Below are 17,433 nucleotides of genomic sequence, written 5' to 3' on the forward strand. Positions count from 1 at the left end.
GTTTTCAGTGAGTTATTTAATCTTTTCATTATAGAGCTTATAAATCTTTCATGATATACAGATTAAAAAATAAACAAAACTTTTAGTCTAAGAGGATATGATTACCTCTATCAAAAACTTGAAGTGATCCTCAAAGTAAACTACTATTAAAAACAAATGAGTTTAGCAAAATGCAGGTTTGTACTTTACAAATGAACATGAAAATAAATATAAATGAAACATGTTAAGCATATATAGATATACACATATAATTTAAAAAGCCTTATTTACTAAGACATGATAGTAAATACTTGGCTGAGAAGTTAAAAATCTGGAAAATCTATTTCTTGAAAACTATAAAAGATTGCTGAGAGGAAATTCAGAGATTTGTTTATACCTTGTCTCTAGATTTTTAATACTAGAAATTGTTAAGATGTCAAGTATCCTTAAATTTACACATAGACACAAACAGCCCAAACTGATATCTCTATAGGACTTTTCATAGATAGTGACAGAGGGAGGAGAATAAATTGTTCGAAGACATTGCTGGCTGGTAGGTCACAGTCTGCTGTAGCCTGGCAGATTATCTCAGTAGCTTGGTGACACCAAGCTCCCTCCCTCCAGCAGAACTTCCTGCCTCTACCTGCTCTTATCTGGAGAATGTCCCTGAGCGGGTAGGACTGACCTTATCTGAAAGCTTTTTCTAAACAGCCGGTTTCTAAACCAGACGCCTGACTTATCTCCCTGGCTTAGAGCCCCACTAGAAAGCTCCCTTGCTACACATTTGATAACTAAGACTTGAGCTGTGAGCCTTAGAACAGGAGCGAGCCACTGAGCCACTTAATGTAAATTAGGGACTGTCTCCAGACTTCCCAGCCCTATATATTCCTTATATTCTGGAATAAAATTGAATTAATTCACCCAAATCTGTCTGACTCTGTTTGTGCTCATGGGCCATGTACAAAGCTTTCTGTTGTCGCTACTGCCTCTTGCCCTCTTGAGATGGTAACCAACAGGCCTGATGGGGAAGGAGGACCCCGATAATATACCACCACAGGCCCAAAGATCTAGAACAGTCAAAGCAAAACTATTGGGAAAGCAAAAACAGTTTTAGAGAATTCATACTTTAGATCATTAAAGAAGAACAAGGGTGAAGCAACTGGAGGCCCAGAGAAGCCAGAGGTGTGGATGAATGGAGCACAGCACCAGTCCCTGGACATATCCTCAGGTGCACAGGCAGTTATGTCAATGTACCTTGGTGGTTCAATGGAGATACGAGTGATTGTCTCAAGAAATGTTGCTAGAAGCAGTGGAATCAATTGTCTGTCAACTGAAGAATGGGAGGGTAAATTTATTTATATTTAAAAGGCAAAGTTAAACCATGAAAGATTGAACTCATCCTTACTCCATACTATCTACAAATAATAACTTTATACAATTTAAGTTTGGGCTTATATTGTATAAAATAATAATTTTGTTCAAAGATGAAACGGGAAATTATCAATGACTTTTAATCATCAGGCAAAGGTATTTTTTAATATATGGAAAGCACAAACTATAGAATTGAATGATAATTTAGACTGTATTAAAGTTAAATGTTTGATTGCAAATTGAGCTGCTAAAAAAATTAAATGAACTTTTTTCAGCATTGCGTCATATGTTTACACTGAACATATTGAAAAATGTGGGGACCTGTGTAATAGCTAATTATTACCTGGTTTCTTCCTTCTACACTGTCTCCATAAATTTGTGCAGAGCCACCAGAATTCTGCAGCAAAAGCAGAGATGCATTCTAGACATTCTAGTTTGATGCTAGGAGACAAGTCCCAGTAGCATGGGAGCAGGTCTCTGGGGCTAAGATCCTATCTTATGAAGTCATTCAAGAGCTGCTTGTAACTCATCCTACAAGACTTCAGTCTCCATTGTCAAAATCCATGGACTTGGCGTGTAGACCTGTCATTATAGTCTCATATGGCTGTGATTCAGAACAGCGTTATCAACAAACTTGTTAACAATGGGCAACAATGAAACAACATAATCTTTCTGTTCTTTTCATCTCTGACCTCAATGATCTGACCACAATGATAATAAACACCAAAGCTGTCACCTGATAATTAAATGGCCACAATTTCAAATATAATTTTAAAGGAATTCTAGACGTTTACCAATCTTAATATAAAAGCTAGAATATTAATGAACTGGCTACGTGAACCAGGCATAAGAAGCTTGATTGATATCAAGGCAGATGATTTAAGCTCAATCCCTAAGGTTCACATTGTAGAAGAGAACCAAATTCCACATGCTATTGTCTGATCTCTATACATGCTAGTATCATGTGCATGTGCGAGCATGCACACACACACACACACATGTTCATGTGCACATACAAACACACATGCACTCATGTGCATACACACACACACATACACACTAACTAATTAATTAGAAAAGAAAATTAGAGCATTTAAATCAGCATAGTCACTACATTAAAGGGAGAGTTTAGTATTTAGAGTCCTAACAGGATACAGTTGTGATTGAAACAATATGTATCCCCAGAGTATACACTATGGTCAAATCAGAGTAGCTGCCATACAAATGGTCCATGCTCTTATATCTATGATCAATATATGAGCCGTAAATGATTCAAACCTGGTTTGTTAGCCTTGAAATTTGAAGACTGGCTGTGTTATCATAGAACTCTTCATCCATCACCCAATGACATAAAGCGAATAATATTGAGCTTTCTAAATGTAATTTTCTCTAGCTCTAAAATGGATGCTATCTGCCAAAAGATCTCACATATTCTTGGTTAATAATTAGAGATCATCTTCCTCTGCTTTGGAACATAACTGTCACTTCAGAGTCAAAAGCTCCTTCTTCTGTCAAAATGCCACTGCTTTAACACGTTTAAGACTTCTCTTAATATTTTATTAACAGTATGAAAATATTTCTGTATGGTTGTTTCCTTGCATTTTATAAGACTCTCAAACATGAAAACAACTGTTGCTAATGGTTTTGGTACTTAGGATTGATACATACACAGTCACCTTGTGATGGCTGGACTTTTGAAAGCTTAACACAAACCCAGATCAAGCTGGGAAGAGGAAATAAATCCTCATTGAGGAAATGTTTCCCTCAGATTGGGCTGTGCACAACTATGCAGGACAATTACTTGATTGATGACTGCCATGAGCAGACTCAGCTCAGAGGTTTCCTTTAAGAAAGCAGGGAGAGCAAGCCATGGACAGCAAACCCATAAGCAGAACTCCTCCAAGGCCTCTGCTTCAGTTTCTGCCTCTGGGGTCCTTCCCTGACTTCCCTTCCTGAAGAACTGTAACCTGTGAGGTAAAACAACTTTCTCCCCCAAGTTACTCATAGTGGTGGTCTTTCTCATAGCAGTCAAAACTTAACTATAATCTACCTATAATACTTTGTTTTCTTTTTTTTATTGTTCTTATTGAGCTATACATTTTTCTTTGCTACTCTCCCTTCCTCCCCTCTCCTTTTCTACCCTCCCCTGTGACCCCCATGCTCCCAATTTCCTCAGGAGATCTTGACTTTTTCACCTTCCTATGTAGAACCTTGTATGTCTCTCTTAGAGTCCTCTTTGATGTCCAGATTCTCTGGGGTTGTGTACTGTCGGTTGGTTTTTCTTTGCTTTAGTATAAAAGCTGCTTATGAGTGAGTACATATTATGTTTGTCTTTCTGGGTCTGGGCTTCCTCACTTAATGTGTGTGTGTGTGTTTTTTTTCCTAGATTCATACATTTGCCTGCAAATTTCAAGATGTTACTATTTTTTACCACTGAGTAGTGCTCCATTGTGTAAATGTACCACATTTTCTTTATCCATTCTTTGGTTGAGGGGCATCCAGGTTGTTCCCAGGTTCTAGTTATCATGAGTAATGCTGCTATGAAGGCCCACCAGTCTGACCTCTGCCAGAGCCAGCACTGATGTAGTACATGCTTTCTGTTCAAGGTATTGTGCTGTGTTACATATTAATGAACATCAGAGTAATTTATTCTCATAATATTCAGAAGAATAATATTTCTATGACAAGAAGGGAATTCTAAACTGCTTTAAAATCATGAGCCCATATGAGCACTGTTCACATGTCTGAATTATTTATTTAAATGTGTTACAAAATATGCCATGATTTTTATTTTTTCTTTTAACATTAAACTACTAAATACAGCCAGCATGAATTTTCTTTTTCTTTTTTTATTATTTATTTATTCATTTATTTATAAAAAATTTCCACTTCCTGCCATCCTCCCAATACCCTCCCATTCCCCCCACTCCCTATCCTCCTCCCTCTCCAGTCCCAAGAGCTTCCTGCCCCCATGGGAAGTCCAAGTTCCTCCCCTCCTTCCAATACCCTCCCACTCCCCCCACTCCCTCCCCTCCTCCCTCTCCAGTCCCAAGAACAGTCAGGGCCTCCTGCCCCACGGGAAGTCCAAGTTCTTTTTTCTTGACCCTCAGCAAAATTATATTTATTTATTCCAACAGTGGAAATTCATGACAACTGGTCTTTTGTTCAAATATAAGATTTATAAAATCAGTAAACTCCATTTTGAAAAGGGTGCTTTGTTAAGTAATTTACGGAGATTTTCAAGACAGGTCCATCCAGCAAAATTCACTACTACTCCCTTCGTATGTAATAAATGGAATTTTCTTCTACTTGTATCCATTTCCCGTGGCTTATGGACCCACTCAAATTCTCCATATTTAGAATCAAAGGTTCCCTTCTGAAGAGAGCGTAATTTTAAGGTTAAACGTGGTCCAAGTTCCTGAATTCCCACTTTTTTTTTCATTCTTGAATATATATCTGTGAAACCTGAAGAAGATGTAATTCTGCTGATTGTGGAAGGTGGCAACCTGCCTTCCAATAAATTGAGGATTATGAGGAAAGAGAGAAGCAAACATGCGTCCAATAGAATGGCCTAGCCGCGTTGTAAAGTTATTCAGAATTTTCTTGGGAACATGTTTTGTGGGGTCTTTATCTCGCCTCTTAATTTCTTTACGAAGACGAACACTACTCATTTTAAAATGAGCAGTTGGACCATTTGGCAAGTGACTCAAAATAAGGCCATTCGGTGTTTTACGATCTTCATTAATAACAATCAGGTCTGTGAATCTCTTGCAATGCACTGTGGAATAATTTTTTTCAGAGCCAGTCCTCTTCTGTAATACACGTGTGAATTTGGTATAACTGTTGAGAGCTGCTCGCAGAGCCGTACTGTTCTCCCATGAGGTCTATCCGATGTCGTGATGAGAATCTTAGGAGATGTCTGCCTGTTGAAGTAGGAAGCAAATTTATCTGTAGCTTCATCATAAGCCACCTCTTCATCGTTGGGGTCTACTGTGGTTTCATCGTAGACTCTTTGGTTGTTAATGGTCTTAGGAACAGCCTTCGGTGGAGCCTTATCACCAAGAGCCCCTCTCTCTTTTTTAAGTTTCTTCTTAGCTGCCAACTTTTCCTTGCGCTGCTGCTGCTTCCACCATGTGAACATCAAGTGTCGCAGCTATTTGTTCTTAATCTCCGAGATACTGAAGCCCGGGGGTGGGGGGAGGCGGCCGCTTTCCGTGGCTGTGCCCCACTCTTTATTGCCCCATCACCCGCCTCCTGAGGCTCTTCGGCGGCAACTTTCCTCTTCAAGCCTCGCTTCCCGCCAGCCACACACTTTTTCGCCGGCTTTCGCCATGTTGTTTGCCTCTGTACCATGATGAATTTTCTCTAATATATAGTATGCTTTTAATTAAAAGGAAAATATATAAGACAGACCCTAAAATGAGACATTAACCAATTAAATAACAGCTTTTCTAAACCTGAAGTAGAATTCTGTGTATTCAAACTGTACATCAAATACTCCACTTTCTATTCCTATCACATTAATGAACTGATAACCACCACATTGTGATTAAATTCTAAAGCGACTTTTGTATTTTCTAATATATTTCTAAAAAATTTTGTCTCTTATTTTTTAAAGATTTATTTATTTGTTTCTATGAGTGATTTCCCTGCATATTTGCGTGGGCACTATATATGCACATAGGTACAGTGTTCATTAAGGTTGGAGGAGGATATTGGATCCCGTGAAACTGAATTTCTTTTTTTTTAATTTACTTATTTATTTATTTATAAGAATTTTCACTTCCTCCCCTCCTCCCAATACCCTCCCGCTCCCCCCACTCCCTCTCCTCCTCCCTCTCCAGTTCCAAGAGCAGTCAGGGTTTCCTGCCCTGTGGGAAGTCCAAGTTCCTCTCCCCCCTCCCTCCAGGTCCAGGAAGGTAAGCATCCAAACAGACCAGGATCCCAAAAAGCCAGTCCATGCAGACGAAACAAGACCCAGTGCCATTGTCAATGGCTTCTCAGTCAGCCCCCATGTCAGCCACATTCAGAGAATCCGGTTTGATCACATGCTCGTTCAGTCCCAGTCCAGATGGCCTTGGTGAGCTCTCATTCGATCAGTCCCCTTGTATCAGTGGGTGAATGCACCCTTCGCGGTCCTGACTTCCTTTTTCATGTTCTCCTTCCTTCTGCTCTTCATTTGGACCTTGGGGGCTCAGTCCAGTGTTCCAATGTGGGTCTCCGTCTCTATCTCCATCCATCGTCGGATTAAGGTTCCCTCTGGTTCTGCCTTCCTTGCTCACGGTCTCCCTCTCTCTGCTTCTCATTTGGACCTAGGGAGTTAAGTCCAGTGTTCCAATATGTATCTCTGTCTCTATCTCCATCCATCGCCAGATGAAGGTTCTATGGTGACATGCAAAATATTCATCAGTATGGTTGTGGGCCAAGGCCAGTTCAGACACCCTCTCTCCTCTGCTGCCCAGGGAACAATCTGGGGACCTCTCCTTGGGCCTGGGAACCCCTCCAGAAGCTGTTATCAAAAATCTACCAAGAAAAGCCCAGGGCCAGATGGTTTCAATGCAGAATTCTACCAGAACTTTCAGGAAGAGCTAATACCTACACTCCTTAATGTATTTCACAATATAGAAACAGAAGAGTCATTGCCAAACTCTTTTTATGAAGCCACAGTTATCCTGATACCAAAACCACACAAAGACACAACCAAGAAAGAAAATTACAGGCTAATCTCACTCATTTTAGGGTTTGCAAGAGACTTGATTCTGAATTTCTAGTAGATAGGTGTGAGTCACCATGTGGGGTCTGAAAACCAAACCTGGGCCTTCTGAAAAGATAGTGTTTCTAACTTCTGACCCATCTCTAGACTCCTTGACTGTCTATTTCTTAAGCAAACTTTGTATATTTTTATTTTCTTTGCATGTCTTCCACTAGATGTTAAAATCTTCTTTTGTGACATTAAATATGTGCAAAAAGTAAAAGCTAGTGATTTCATTCCTGTAATCCCAGATAAAAAACTGAATGTTACATTTTAGGTTTAGAGGTTTAATGGATGTAAACAGATAATTTAGTACATACCTTATCAAATACCTGGATCAGATAAAGAATATATAATATAGTCCTTCTCTATAAATAACCAGAAAATTAAGCAATTATTGTCCAATGTTATATAAAGAGAAAGATAGACTACTGATCCTGGAGACAAAGACAACAAAATTAATCTCATTTTGGAGATTTTCATACCATAGCGGCAATCACACCATAGCAATATTCACACTGTTGCATCATTAACAGCACAGTGTTATTCATAGTAAGATAATATCCCTACCAAGTAATAGTCATACCATTGCAATATTCCCAACCATGGCAGTATTCATAACATGGCGGTCATTGTCTCATGATGGAACCTACACCATGGTGGTATATAGCACAGTGGTGTTCACACCATGAACGCTGTATAGAACACAGTACAGTAAGGAGAGTATAAACTGAGATAACAGGCTGTGATACACGGGGGTAGCGAAATCTGTAATGAAGAACATTCTAAAGGAGAAGTGTACTTATTGCCAGTGATACAATCTTGCTTGACAAAGTCCTTGAGCATTTGGATGCATACAAATTGAATTTGTCGAATATATGTCCCATAGCCTGTAAGAGGGTCACTAGTGGGTGGAGAATATGAATGAGACACCCTAACAGTAGAAAATGGACAGAACTCACAAAAAGACATATCAATGCTCTGAGAGTCACTGCTGAGCATTTCAGACATCTAGACAAGCAATGCCTTAAAAGGAATAATAAACAGACCAAAGAATAATGGTTTTGCCTCACTGACAGAGTTTAAAATGTAAAATTTACACAGCTTGCACTCAATTAAACAAAATGCTAATAAAGAAGAACAATGCATCCTATAAGGACAAGCACCAAGATCCAGATGATCAGTAACATATCCACTCATCAGCATCCTACAAAAATAAATATGTCAAGAATTAAAATATATATATAGTTTAGACTCAATAACAATAAATTATAGGCAAGAATAGGGATTTAGTACTGTCTTCTGGACTCCACAGGTACCATGCACAAATGTGATCAATAGAAAATAGAAAGAATTAGCAAGGATGTAGAACAATTTGAACTCAAACATGGTGGTGGAATAGAAAGACCCACAGCCTCCTCAAATGCATGTTAGTACACGTGACCGGGGTATGACACACCTAAGTCACTGTGCAGAAAAATCAAACTCCACACAAATTCCCATGGTTTTGGAGCACCTACATTTGCAATGCTAAAAGATATCTAATCCTTTGTCTCCCTGAACAAGCAATGGGTAAAGAAACTGACCTTTTCACCTAGTTACGTATCAAAAATCAATAAAAAAATAAAAATCTCTTGTGATCACACCCCTTTATAAATTAAAAATGCTGTGATTTTAATAGTAGTGATATCTGATTAACTACCACATAACAACAAATTTAAAAACACAAGGATATAATTAAAAGTGAATTCTATTTACTTTTTGTTTGTTTATTAGTGCCAGAGCTAAGCACTATATTCACATGAATAAACAGAAGACAGACAAAAGGAGCCTTTCAGTGCAACCAGGTCACTAGATGTCACTGTACAATCATAGGCCCACTGTGACCTAGTTGCCAGTAGTCTAAACAACCTTGCTGAGAACTGGAAACCACCTAATTGTCAAATTGACTTCTTATTCCCTAATTAGTGACCCCAAAACCTTTTCCAGAAGCAAGCTTCCTTATACTGCCCAAGCTGGCCTGATACTCATTGGTCTCTAGGGTTCCTTCTGCTTCAGCCTCCTGAAAAGCCATAACAATGTATAGCAGACATGGCCATGTCCCTCACACCAGTATTTCTAAACATTCTTGACTTGGTGTTCTGGGTAGTTTTGCAAGAATGGTGTATATAGTCGATTCCAGGTGGACAAAAGTGAGCCTTCCTTTTCTAAACGATAAAGAAGGACAAGAGAAAAAGAAGCACCATCATAGACAAGAAGAACCCTGTGAGCTGAGAAATCATGAACCAATTCTAACAATCAATCCATCACATAGTGCCCTGTGCAGAGCTCACCCCACAGGTTACATGTCTGAATTGGCACCAGTACTCTAACAATCCCCACTGTCACCAACTGCCTCCTACAATTGGATGGCAGTGACATTTGTGGCTTTAACTATCAGATATTTTTATTATCTGTGTTGCTGTTCTTTGAAAACCCTTCTCCATGTTACCTTTGCGACTTGAATGAAGGCATGCTTGACTGTGAGAATAGTTAGTGTCTCTTCTCCCATTTTGCTTTAGTTCCCTCTCTATCCTTAGGGCCCCATGGTAAACATCGTCATTTCTCAGACACATCAACTTCAATCTTGCCCTGACCTCCTAGTTGCACAGCCTAAAAGGCCATGGAGTTTCCCCTCATTTTCCAGCACTATGAGAAGTTCCTACCGCGCATCACTAGTAGATACCTACATCAGCGTCTCAGTGTCCCTCTTACAATATGCTTCCAGACAACAGCACCAAAACTTCTTAACTTCTTCCTTTCGTCTGTCCAATGCTTGAAATTGTTCCTTATCAAAACTGCTTTCCAGGGTGGATAGATGAGTGAATGAAATAATATCAAGTAAGTGTTGTTACCAGCTTCAACACTTGGTGTTGAATAACCAAAAACAGGTCGGCTCCATCTCAGGGGATGAGTTTGTTTCCTAAAAATGTGAGAAACATTGTGTGTCCTCACTTAACTGGACCCTCTCTAAGGAGTCTCCAGCTGCAAGGCAATTTAGAGACGGCAGACATTTCAACAAGTACAATTAATTGCATGGCAGCTTCTCTCAGGACATTTCAACCCTGTTTTCAAGCCTTAGTCATAAAAGAGATTCCCTAAGTGGCAGCAATAGACAGATCCTGTTTGAAAACTGCCACCTTTAGACCCAGGGCCTTATTGATTTCACATGGCTTTTACTTCTGAGTCATCAAAGTCAGAAACAAACAAATATCGTGCTAAATGGGTAATTGGGCAAAGATTATTTTCTCAGAAGAATTCTGAAGACATGTCACTGTTCTGAGTCATATAAGATTAAGCAGTAATTACGGTCTCAAGTGGAACAGTAATGCAGTTATTTCTCCCATACTATTTAGGACAGTATGGCCATGTAATTACTAAGCACAGACTAAAAAGGAGCGAGAATAAAATGAGAAGTTTTGAGCTGAAGAAGTACTTTGTGTAGTAGAGGCCAGTATAAAATAATTAAGTTTTAATTGAAGGAATATAGCTAGAAATAGTGGGACATGAAGGAAATTGTATCTAAATTAAAAATTAAAAATCCTTCCCCTAAAGCCCCTGTTCAATTATGACATATAAAATGTCATCTCACACAGAAAGTGACACAGATCCAAACCCAGAATAATTATGGAGCAGTCTGCTTTCATTTTGGTCTTTGGTTTCTTCTCCTACAGGCTCATAGTAGCTCTCTGTGCAGTTGTCCCTCATCTTTCCTTTCTCACCCTCAAAGCCAATGAGCATTTTGTATACATTAGAAAAAGTCAGACCAAACCTATCGTGGTGCCACATGCTTGAAATCTGTTACTCAGAGGCTGAGGAAGGAGGACAGAGACATAGAGGTCAAACTGGCCTACAGATCAGGAGCATACGGTAGAAAAATAAACAAACAAGCAACACATCAGACTTTCATGGAAGCTGAAAAAACTAAGACGAGAAAGATAAAGTCAGAGTAATGATTCTAAAAGTTAGCAACTGCTTTTAAAATTCAGATGTGATTGTAGTTATGGATTCTTACTATGTATGGATGTATTTTATTTTTAATGGTAAGAAATAGCTGTGGTCAATTATTTTCAGTATATGGGCAGTAAAAGCACTGAGGGGGAAATGCATATGTTTTAAAAGTATTTTCCCATTTGATATTTTAAAGTTAAAAAATACAATTTAAATAAAGAGTGTGCTACTAATTCAGAAGTGTGGTTACAAGTCAACCCACCTCCACACCGTTGCATTGCTCTTACCGTGATCAAAGCCCTGGCAATTACGAATGGCATTACTAGAGGTTTTCAAGTAATATTGAACTTACTTTTTTTAAAAAAAAAATGTGGTTTTACCCGTTTTAGTTCTGTAATGTCACGTTGTCACATGATAAAGAACTAAGCAGATAACCAAGAACACATTTAAAAAAAAAACAGAAACATAAGATGCAGAGAAGCAAGTAGGACAAGCAAAGTGGTGAAATACAGAGCAGGAGGAGTGGACTCTGAGTCACGGTTCTTTGTGTTGACCTTGTGGCTTGTGTAATTTTATTTCCAGGTTAATTTCAGTTAATTTCCTCATAAGTTAAAGAGTGCCAGCATACAGCTGGGTGATTGTTTGTTTAGTATTATGTGAAAAATCAAAAAAGACTAGATACTATATGATCCCACTTTTGTGGCATTCAAGAAAGGCAAGACCAATGTCAAGGTAACAGAAGAAGAATGGTGACCACGGGTGTTGGTTTACTCACTGGGAAGAGATCCAGTGGATTGTTCAGAAATGGCAAAATATTCTAGGCCTTTGTGTAGATGGCAGATCAAGAGCATTGCCCATGTAAAAACATCCTCCAGATATACATTTAATTCAGAGCTCTACAATCTGGGTAGACTAAACCCAAGAAGTAAAAAATAGAAAATCTGGGTAGTGTCAACTACCGATGCTCCATAGCATGACAGTGGGAACCTTCCGTCTGCTCTAAATTTTATTTTCTGCACACTCTTTTCTCCTTGAATCAGTGTGTGAACAAACCAATATGTCCTGGCCACCCAGTTTGCCTGTAATGTCAATGAAACATCCATTTCTTCCAACTAGACCAAGCTGTGTGGAACAAGTCTGCCACAGAGCCTGGCAGCTGAAACTGGAGTCAGGCAGAACCAGTGAATTTTGAACATTTTTTCAGGTTTTCTGATAAATCTTTTTGACTTTGTTTATTATGTACTCCTAAGATAATTCTTCACCAGTGCATCTAGCATTTTCCTTCTTGCCAGTAGAAGGAAAAATGGCATCCAACCCACATGCTCAGGCTTCTATTGCAATGGGAACATGCAATGGGTTTTTCTTCTTGTGCCAGGTTAACAACACTGCTCCTAATGGTTATTCAGGTACACATCTCTCCATGAGACAGCAATTATTATGCTCTACATCTTTCTCTCTAAGGTGCTCAGGTATCACTTGGCACTTCAGAGATTTAATGCTGTGCATCTAAGTTCCATTGCTGTCTTCTTCTCTTATTTTTATGTTTTTTCTTTACTTGTCAGAAAAACATGGTCCATATAAAATGTATATCAGACCATATGTGGTGCCCCTCCACCTGCTATTTTCTTTCTTGAAGTTGTCTTAATGACGTGAATAGATAAAGAATGCAATCTTGTTTTAATGGTGCACTAAAAGCCATAGCTTATACAAACTCATACTGAATGTGCTTTAAGTGTTATGGGATGATGTGTACCACATCTAAATTTTTATAACAACACATTGTAGCAATCACTGTAGTGAATGATAAAGTTAATTCAGTTTGGTTCTCTCTTCTTGCATGTTTTTAGAAGAGACAGATAGTGAAAATACACAACCACATAGTGCTGGTTGAAATCTGACTATCACCCACCGATCTCCACATACACGCACTATATACTATATAAACATGTGTATCTACAAACACATGGCACCTATCTGCTTTTCCTTATCTTCTTTCCATTTTATATTCCACGTGGAGTGTATATCTGAGAGTGTTCTATGTGTCTGTCACCTGGTTTTCAGTGTCCTTGAAGTCCAACATAAGAAAAAGATTGTCCCTTACATACTACTCATTATCTGAGACAAGAAGTTCCTCATTCCATCTGAAAGACAGTTCATTCCCATGAGGTATTCTATGGTTCTGGTGTAGTTTGTACCCACCAAAATCATGTAATGTTAATCTGATTGCAAGTGTTGGGAGGTGGTAGGAACTTTAAGGGATGATGAAGTCCTGATTAGTGATTTATATATTTTTTTCCCTCAGGAGAGTGAGTTCCAGATCCTTCAGGACTGAGCTATTTATCTTGAGTAGCTTGAAAATTGAAACTGCCTCTCATGCCTTTTTTCTTTTACAAGTGCCTATTGAGCCTTCTGCACGCCTGCCTGGTTGCTATAGTACCAAAATCTCTACCAGCAGCATGCTTTTTGACTTCCTCATTTGTGAGTCAAAATTAACATGTTTCTGCCATACATTTTCCAGCCTTGGATTCTTTAATAGCTACGGCACAGAGGATGGGGTATTCTGTTGCATATGTTGGCATCAGTGCCTTCCAGTGCTCTTCCTCACACACTAGTCATGTTTGAATAGCACTCTTTACTCTCTGGTTTGGTTCATCTTAACTTTAACCATTAGCAGAGTCCACAAACCCTGTAATTTGTTAGTTTTGCTCATCTTTCCTATAATGTCAGCCCCTCAGGGTCTGATTATCATTTATTTTTTTCTCCTGAACTTTAAATGCATTTACCTCTTTGGCATCTCCACGTACTTGTCAACAACACTTCCTATACAGCACATGTAATATACATCAAGCTTTTCTTCAGCATTTGCTGCCTTTGCAACCTGTCCAGTTCTTTCTAGTACTCTGCCTAAAATATTGGAGTTGTATTCAAGTGTAAAGTGGAACCATGGTATCTTCAAGAAAACAGATGAAAATAGAAATTGCTTACACTGAGCTAAGTAATGCTGATTCAGAATGACGAATAGCATGTCTCTTTCATATGCAGATTCTAGACTTTGCATTTTAAGTATGACTCTGTATGGGCATACGTCATTAAACTATTAAACCAGAATGACTGTTTTCTCTTCCTTCAGGGGTTCTATTGACTCTGCAGTCAGAATATCCAGAGTGATCTGCCATTTTTCTATCTTTGCACCCAGTTAATGTCACTGTCATCTTCTGCCTGGATTACTGGAGGACGTCCTGAGACAGATGACTTGGGTTTCCTTTTGTTCTTATGGAGCTGAGCAAACACAATCCACTCAGTGAAGAGCTAGTAAATGAGTCCATGTCCTTAAAGTATGGTTACAGCAAAGAAGTTGATGCAGGCGACAAAGAGATTGTTTAGAAAAAACTAAGAGAGAAGGGGGCGGCAGGAGAAAGCAGGAGGGAGGGAGTGAAGAGGTGAGGCAAAATGAAGAGAGGAGAGGAGAAATAAGAATCAAACTAAAATCCAGGTCCCAAGTGGAAGCGTTAGTCAGGTTCTTTGTGCATGTTATTCTAGGCTTGCCCTAGGATGAGTTCTGCTCACAGCAGAAATAGTTTCTAAGTCACAGTCGCTGTCCCGTGGATGTCTTCTCTTCATACATCATATATTTAGTGCTCTTTGTTTTCGTGTTTATTAGTTTATAAAATTAGAATACAAAGTAAAGCCTTTCTTTATAAATTATCCTTTCATATCTGTGTTTTGCTTGCTCATATGTCTGTGAACCGCATGCATGCAGTGTCCATGGAGGCCAGAAGAGGGTGACAGGTCCTCTGCAACTGGAGTTACAGGCAGTTGTGAGTTGCCATGTGGGTGCTGGGAATTTAACCAGGGTCCTCTGGAAGAGCTCGTAACTGCTGTGCCCTCGCCAGTCACTAAAGATTCTACTTATTTACTTACTTACTTTACTTATTTATTTACTTATTTATTTGTTTGTGTGATGGAGTCTCACTATGTAGATCGGAAGGGCCTAGATCTCTTTATGCAGACCAGGTTGGTCTTGAACTCAGAGCAATCTTCTTGCTTCTGATTCCAAAGAGCTGGGGTTGAAGCCGCGAACCACTCTAAGTGGCTTATTATGGAACTCTTAGACACTGTCTTTGTGGATTTCCCTACCCCCAACTTCACCACTCAAGCCCCCTCCCCTATCTTACTAGTCATCTTCCTTCTTCCTGGGACCACTTCTTGGTTTCCAAGTCATACCTTTTCACAATTGTCTCCCATTAAGACCTTTCTTTCTCACTCCTCTGATGACTCCTTTCCTACTACCATGGTCTAAACTTAACCTACTCAATCCCAAGTGTGTGTGTGTGTGTGTGTGTGTGTGTGTGTGTGTGTGTGTGTGTGTAAATCTACATTCTACATATGAGGAAAAAACATTCACTATTGACTCTTCTACATCTGGGATGTTTTCCTGAGTGTAGTAATATCTAATTCCAATAATTTTATTCAAATGCCAAGATGCTTTTTCACAGATAAATACATTGTAGTCACAGTAGCCACTACAGTGAGTACCACTCTGGAGATAGAAGACTTAACTGGGAAGACTTGGAGCTCAAGGCCTGCCTGGGAAACAGCAAGACAAACAAACAAAACTAGTAGCCTGGTCTCAGACCTTACACACTTGCCCTATGTCATGCCACCTAAAAGCATCACTAAACAGACTATATTTAAGCACCACCTTGCGGTGGTCCTATCTACTTCTGTACCTTATTGGTTTCCTGGGTTAGAATGCAGTTTCACAAAGTCCAGGTTTTCCTTGATGCTCTGCACCGTCTGTCCTCTGACTGGGAAATGTGCTTAGCACATGGTTACATTGTTCAGGTTTCAGAGAAAATAGAATTTTATTCAAATAGACACAGTAGCAAAATTTTACTTTTCTGTAGAAAAGTCTGGCAGAAAATCAGTAAATCTTTGATGAATTTTAGACACATAAAAATTAGCAACCATGTGACAGGGAGTCCTTATGATCTCAATCAATCAAGAAGCAATTAGGAAGCTTAACAACCAAAACTCTGTGACACCTGACTCTATGGAGGAGGGCAGTGGCAAGACACATGATTCGGTAAGGAGTGAGTGGAGCCTCAATCCCATCGCTGGAAGCAACGAAGCAGCAAAAATATGCACCCTGACCTCTGCTGTCTCTGCTTCAACTCTCTTTCCAGTGATACCTTCTCTCCAAACACAATGGAAAACAGTGTTCAGCAGAGTCCAAGGCTCAAACCAAAGCTCAGTTTCCCAAGGCACAGACACAAGCAGGGAAAGATGGTTCTGGAGAGCCACCAGCTCACAAGAATTCATAAATAGCCGTGGAAGGACTATGAGGCAACGTCCTTAAAATATTTTCTCAAAGGAAACCTAGAAATAGAATCTAAATGACTCTTTCTCTCAAAGTCTTTAGAAAAAAATCAGTGGCATGAAGTACAAATAATACTTTAAGTAACATGATATAACTTGGTTAGAAAACAACCCTCATGAAAGTTGGTACCATCCTGAGAAGGTATGGGAAGGGCAGAAGTCTTTAAGAGGTAGAGTCCACAGTTTGGTATTTTTGTTGGTGGTGGTTTTGTCTTTTATCTTTTTGTGTGCTGTTTTATGTTTTTTCTGGGTTTGTTTTATTTTGGGGGGTGTTGTTGCTGTATTGGGTGTTTATTTGTTTTTTGAGAAAGAATTTAAATTTGGATGTGTAGGGAGAGGGGATGATCTGCAAAGAATTGGGGGAAGGGAAGAATATTATCAAAATATACTTAAAGTTAAAAATTCATTAAAATAATAAAAAGCAATAATTATAAAAGGGGTGAAATCCAGTGGAAAGAAATCAAATCATTGTGTGTGGACAGAGACACTGGGATTCTGACTGAAATGAAAATAACTCATTCTTGCCCTCTACTTCCTGGTGTAATGCCTTGCTCATCAAACATATTAAAACAAGAGAGCAGATCATGCAGCGATGCTCTGAAACCTTGAGCCAAAACAGTCTTCCCTCATTCAATATTTATATTAAGTATTTTGTTACAGCAATAGAAAAACATTTAACCAAAGGCAATCTGGGAAGTTCTAAGATGATGAAGAGGCTTCAAGTGTTTTAACATCTGCTGTCAAGTAATAAGGAATACAACAGACCCTTCAGTATGGTGTACAAGTTCTGTGTATTATGACAGGCATCTTTATATCTCTTGTATCCCCCCCCAAAAAAAATAAAGCAGTGCAAAAAAAATCCATGTCCTCATAAAGAAGTCCTGGAGAGCTTCCCTGTCTCTTCTGCCACAGGACAGTCTGAAGGCATGGAGTGAGGAAAGAACCAATACTGTATAAATTAT

At 39.1% G+C, this 17,433-nt stretch overlaps 1 protein-coding gene and 1 pseudogene across 2 annotated transcripts in view; both read right to left on the reverse strand.

Annotated features, from left to right (window-relative positions):
• The window catches only part of Znf385d (zinc finger protein 385D), a 948,781-nt gene that overhangs the window by 456,219 nt on the left and 475,129 nt on the right, over window positions 1-17,433 (reverse strand). The gene's annotated exons all lie outside the window — the stretch shown is intronic.
• LOC125391539 (ribosome production factor 1 pseudogene) lies at window positions 4,529-5,683 on the reverse strand (annotated as a pseudogene).

The sequence above is a fragment of the Myodes glareolus genome, chromosome 5 (genome assembly GCF_982192425.1).
Source record: "Myodes glareolus chromosome 5, mMyoGla1.1, whole genome shotgun sequence".
Classification (NCBI taxonomy): Eukaryota; Metazoa; Chordata; class Mammalia; order Rodentia; family Cricetidae; genus Myodes; species Myodes glareolus.